Genomic DNA, 6,000 nt, shown 5'->3' with positions numbered 1-6,000 from the left:
CCCTCGGAGGCTCCGCTCCACCCTGACCCCCGCCCGTAATCCTCAAATTGGCTAGTGTTGGAGCCTGCACCGGTCTTGTAACAAGCTGTGGACAGTTGACCCTCAAGTGTCCAACCTGATGGAAGTGATACAAATCCTCATATCCTGAACCGAGGCCGACTTACGGCAATCCCTCGCATAATGCCCCTCTCTCCCACACTTGCAACACGCACCACCAGATCTGCAAACTCCGGCATGACCCTTCCCACACTTCTCACAAGTGTGGCTGCTTTGACCCCCAATCCTAGAGTGAACGGTTTTGGATCATTTCGGCGCTGGCTGCGACTGCACCGGGGTCGGCCTCTGCTCTCGCGACTACAACTCAATGTCCAACTCACGCCGCCTGGTGGCCTCCTGCAACTCTAACAAGGTATCACATCTCTGCGTGGACACAAACTGTCGGATATCCCTCTTGAGCATACCCAGATATCGGGACATCTGAGCCTGTTCCAAAGCAAACTCCGGGCCAAACATCGCCCTCTCAGTGAACATCCTGGTGATCTCCGTCACCGACTCTGAATCCTGCTTCAGCTCCAGGAACCCCTGAGCCAACCTCTCTCTTTCAACCCACGGAACATAACGAGTACTGAACATTTCCCGAAACTGATCCCACGTAAACGCAGCCCGTTGCGCATCAGAATAAGATCCTGTAGTTAACCTCCACAAATCCTTCGCTCTGAGCCTCAAAGGTTCAGAGCACATCTCACCCTCTGATCCACAGGGCATGAACACATGAAGAAACAACCCTCCACGTCTGACAACTATCTCATAGCAATGATATGATCCTGAACTCCATCAAAGGTAGGGGGCTTTGTATTATCGAAGTCCAGATACTGAAAACCTCGACCGGTTCCTCCCCTTGCCACTGTAGCTGCCGTAGCATCCATCTACGCAATAGTTGCATAGCGCTCATCAAAGTACTCAACCATGGCGGTCTTGATCGACCCAAACATCTTCGGCAACTCAGCCTGGAACATAGCGGCAACCTCATCATGCAGGATCTCACGAATCCTGGCATCCAACTCATCCGTACTCATCTGACCAATGACCTTGGGTGGTACTGGTCCATCCTGATCACCCTCTCCTGATCCCAATCCCGAACCGGATCCTTCCCCGAAATGTCTTCTAATCGCCATACTGCAATACACCAACAAGACCCTTAGACACCTCACATACCCACCCGGGGAACTATCTCATAATCGACACCCTAGAGAGTTGTGACTTCCTTGATACACGTATGGGTCCTGTGCTTTCAGTAGCACGGGCCCATACTACCTTCCACACTTACCCATATTTGTCTCAAGTATCATCACAACATCGTAACCATATATACACACAGCGAGCGCTCAATCCTCACTCCTAGAGGAAAGTTGAATATCTCATATAAGGGAAACCCTAGGCTAGTAGGCATCACATAATCAGACAATTCTATCATGCAATTCCTAAAGATCCCTAGCCTAGTACTAGCATGTTGTTCTAACATATCACATAATCAAATAACTTGTATGGTATTTTGGGATCTACTTAGTGGCTCTGGCTGATTGTACCCTCTGCATCCTCCTTTACTTTTTTTGAAAAAACCTTTTGAAAACCATTTTGAAAATCCCTCCTTGATTTGAGACTGGATTCACATGATTGTTCCTCCAATTCACTCAAACCAAGGCTCTGATACCAACTTGTAACACTCATAAAAATTTCACCAATTTAGAACATTTTAATTCATTCAAAAGCCATTAATTTATTACAATTTGTTTCAAAAGAGTTTAAACATCAGAGTATCCTCAGAACCAGATCACAAAATCATGAAGTATGAGGAGCGGTATGATCATGCCTTCGCCTTGCCACAATCTCCTAAAGTACCTGAAACCAAAACAGTACAGCTGTAAGCCTGAAAGCTTAGTGAGTTTCCCCCAAAATACCAACCACATATAACCATACTCATATCATATCACAATACAAAACAACCATGCATATCGAGTCTACAATGTGACTGGTCCGCCCGCACCGGGCCTTCAGTCCACATGGTCCACTCTCCGAGTCTAGCCATGTATATCGAGTCTACAGTGTGATTGGTCCGCCCACACCGGGCCTTCAATCCATCTGGACCACTCTCTGAGTCTACAGTATGACTGGTCTGCCCGCACCGGGCCTTCAGTCGGCCTGGTCCACTCTCCGAGCCTCAGCACGTCTGGACCACCATCTTGGGGCCTTCAGCCTATCTGGACCGCTCGTTGGGCCTTCGGTCTATCCGGTCCGCCGTGGGTATGTTGGCCTACAACACAAATCAGGACCCGCCTCAACCCAACCCCAACCAAACAACCATGTGCACATAAAACAGTTAATCACATAAAAATCCTCAGCCAAACAAACGAATCTATCAGATCATGCAACATAGCAACATCCTAACCAGGATACCGACCTAACATGTCATTAACATAACATTACCCTACATACCAGGATACCGACATTAACTAGGTCACTAACATAACACCATCCTAAAACCAGGATGCAGATCTAGTAACTCAAAAACATATCAAACAAATACCCGTATTCCCATCCGATTAAGGGCCGGCCTTGGTGCCATAGACCCTGTTGATATAGTGAGGATAACTCAACTCGCAACAGCCGAACCGAATCACAAAATCAAAAACCCGAAGCACTGCCTCCAACTTCAACACCTATAATCATCAATGATCTAATGACATAAATATCTGAAAATTACCATAATACCCCTAAAGGTCAAACTGGTCAAAGTCCACCATCCTGATTGACCCTACTCGCCGAGTCAACCCATTGACTCACCGAGTTCCTAAACTCAGGAAACTCTCATAACACGACTTAACTCGCCGAGTTCAACAATCTCCGAGTCCTAACTTGTCCAACTCACTGAGTCACCACTCAACTCACTGTTTTGAGTCTAACCAGAGGAGGTTGGAGGTTCTGCGTTGTGACTCGTCGAGTCCAAGAACAGACTCGCAAACTCCACGTCAATCTTCATCAGACTCACTGTGTTGTTCTTCCAACTCGTCGAGTCCAAGCTCATCATCATATGACTCGCCAAGTCACCCATGCGACTTGCTGATTCACTACACGACTCAATGCCCAAAACCCTGGCTGAACTCGCCGAGCCATCTCCCAGACTCATCGAGTTCATACATGCATTCTCATATTTGTAACGATGTGAAAATTCAAAACAAATTTTTCATTTTTAAAATGCATACTTTTATAACACTTAGTAAAACAATCTTATTTATTCAGTTTCCAAAACATAACTCCATATTTGAATAATTAATAATCCAGGATTCTCAAAACATAGCTCTTCCTCTGGTGTGTACAATCAAGCCGATGCTATCCCGCTAACCTGAAAACCTGAAACACATAACACATAACACTATAAGCACGAAGCATAGTGAGTTCCCAACATAAAACACATATTAGCCACTCGAGGCTATAACTCTATGGACCCTCTGGTCCTAACTTTGTGGACCCTCTGGTCCTAACTTTGTGGACCTTTCGGTCATAACTTTGTATAGTCTGGAACACACACACACAGCATAAATCACATAGAAATAATGTAGTGCATCACATCACATAAATAGCATACAAAATACTCTGTCACATAACTCTAATTACCACTCTAGGTAAAGTATAGTGAGAAGGCTCACCTCAGGTGAAGAACAGCTCCTATAAACACTGCTGCTACGCACCGGCCTCTAACCCTGTGCCAAACCCATAATTATCTCAATTAGGAGCTAAGTCCAACCTCTCACTTATTGGGTCTAAAGATAGACCACCTACCAGCCCATTAATGCCCTAAGCCCATTGGGCCCACTAAGGCACAATAATAAATAGGCCCTCACACAGCCCAAATCCCAAACTAAGAGGCAAGCCCAAACCAAGGTCCTAAAGCACATATATCCACTTCTCTAGTCCAAGAATCTATTGCATGAAGTCCAACACTCAAGGCCCATCATAACGCTTAGCCCAAAAACCCCCAGAAGGAGTTATTCGGGGCGTACCCCCTTGGTACGCTCAGCGTACCCAAACGCGAATGGAACTGATCAGGGACCTCAACCCACTACGCTGCGCGTTTTGAGACTTACGCCAAGCATAAGTCCTAGACTCATCCTTTCAATATTTTTGGTCTGAATAGGTTAAGATACGGTCTCATATCACAGATCTAGGCTCTCTACTGCCTCTTAAGCCATAAAGTCGGAACCTTTAAGCCTTTGCATGGCTATAAAGACCACCAACCTCTCCAAACTCTTAACCTCTTTCCTCATTAAGTCCTTAACTCAAGCTTGACTCAATATTAACGACCAAGATTGGATTTTTACAAAGATACAACTCATAATACACTGAAATAAGGCAGATTCTGGCTTATGGAGGCCATTTACTCATAAAGCCTCCGTCTTGGGACCAAAAACCCTAAAAGTTGGTCCATCAAGCACAACACAAACATGATAAGGAAAGCTCTAAGCTTTTTACATCCAGAAGAAGCTCCACCCTCTGAGGAACTCAGATCCAAACTTGTACTGCAACTTCTAACCTCCACAAAAACCTCCTCTTCTTCTTCACCATCACACAAAGGCTCTTTCTAGCTCAAAACACTCACACACCACTTTAGAACGATGATGATGCTCTCTTAGGGTTTCTCTCTGTGAAATGGTGGCTGAGGATAAGGCCATAGCATTCCTTATATAGTGTACAAGTCTCATTTAGGGTTTTGCATCTGGGCCGACTACGCCCAGCATAATCTTTGGTACGCCTAGCGTACCTAGCAGCGTCCGCGTCTAAAACCATCCCACGAGTACGCACATCGTACTCCTCAGTACGCCCAACGTACTCGCCTGCCACACTCTTCTTTTATGGACTAAACTTAACAACTTGGAGAAGAAGAAGGGTTAAATAGATACACCCAAATTCCCGGATATTACAATTCTCCCCCTCTTGAATTAGATTTGGCCCCCGAAATCGCTCCTTACAAACACAGATCGAACCTAACTAACCACGAAGCACCAATGAAGGTCCTCAGACCATATGACAATCACTTCCAAAGATAATCGATCCCACCAAGGACTCCTGATCCGAAAGGGGCAAACCTAACTGCCGCTGCAGTACTCAATCTGAATCTTCAGAACTTGAAAAGACTTGCAGTCTACCTCCTTGCCAGACCACCCTCGAAACACCACCCTGTTAATCGTCCACCGACTAACAGACCCTAATAACACTCTACCAACCCTGATTCCCTAATCGATCCTGATCGCAACCTCAAAAGGAACAGAAAGGTCATAATCCCTCCTTTCTTCAGGTCTTACTGCAAGAACCATCGTCAGGATTCATCAGAGAGAATGAACCCCAAACTCTAATCTCGAACACCAGAAGGTGATCATGCTTGCCTAAAAATATCCTCTGACCTCTATAAACCCAATAGATGAACCTCAAGTTCACCCATTCCATACCCAGAAGGTCTCATCGATTTCCCATTTTATAATAATTGTCTCAACTCTTAGTGACGCACAAGTTATGCCGTTCGCTTTCCCTCAAGTAAACACTACAACTCTACTGAAGATCGAATCACCCCTGAACTCTGTTGATTACTGCCCAATAGTTCCTTGCATCCCGCTGCACCTCCCGAACCAAGGCCCTGGCCTACTCAAGCTATATTATTCCCTCGCGACAGACCTACTGCCAGATACTCAGTTTGAAGATCACCATCAGTGCGATCCCACAGGGCTCACCCCCAACTCAGAAACCGAAATCTCAACACCTCTTACATCTCCCTCAGGGAACGGAAATAGCACCGCTCGGGTCACAAAAGGTGACATCTCTACTATCGGTCAGTTGCCCAGCTCAGACCGTATTCTTCCATAATGCACTGACCCTACTCAACTCTGAGTCTTGCGACTCTACTGGCATATCACCAACAATCCCTCGGAGCTAACTCGATTCCCCTATCAA

Source organism: Lactuca serriola, chromosome 9 (assembly GCF_051521515.1).
Source record: "Lactuca serriola cultivar US96UC23 chromosome 9, Lser_US96UC23_V15, whole genome shotgun sequence".
Taxonomy (NCBI): Eukaryota; Viridiplantae; Streptophyta; class Magnoliopsida; order Asterales; family Asteraceae; genus Lactuca; species Lactuca serriola.
The sequence above is the reverse complement of the archived record's forward strand: the minus strand, read 5'-3'. Positions refer to the sequence as shown.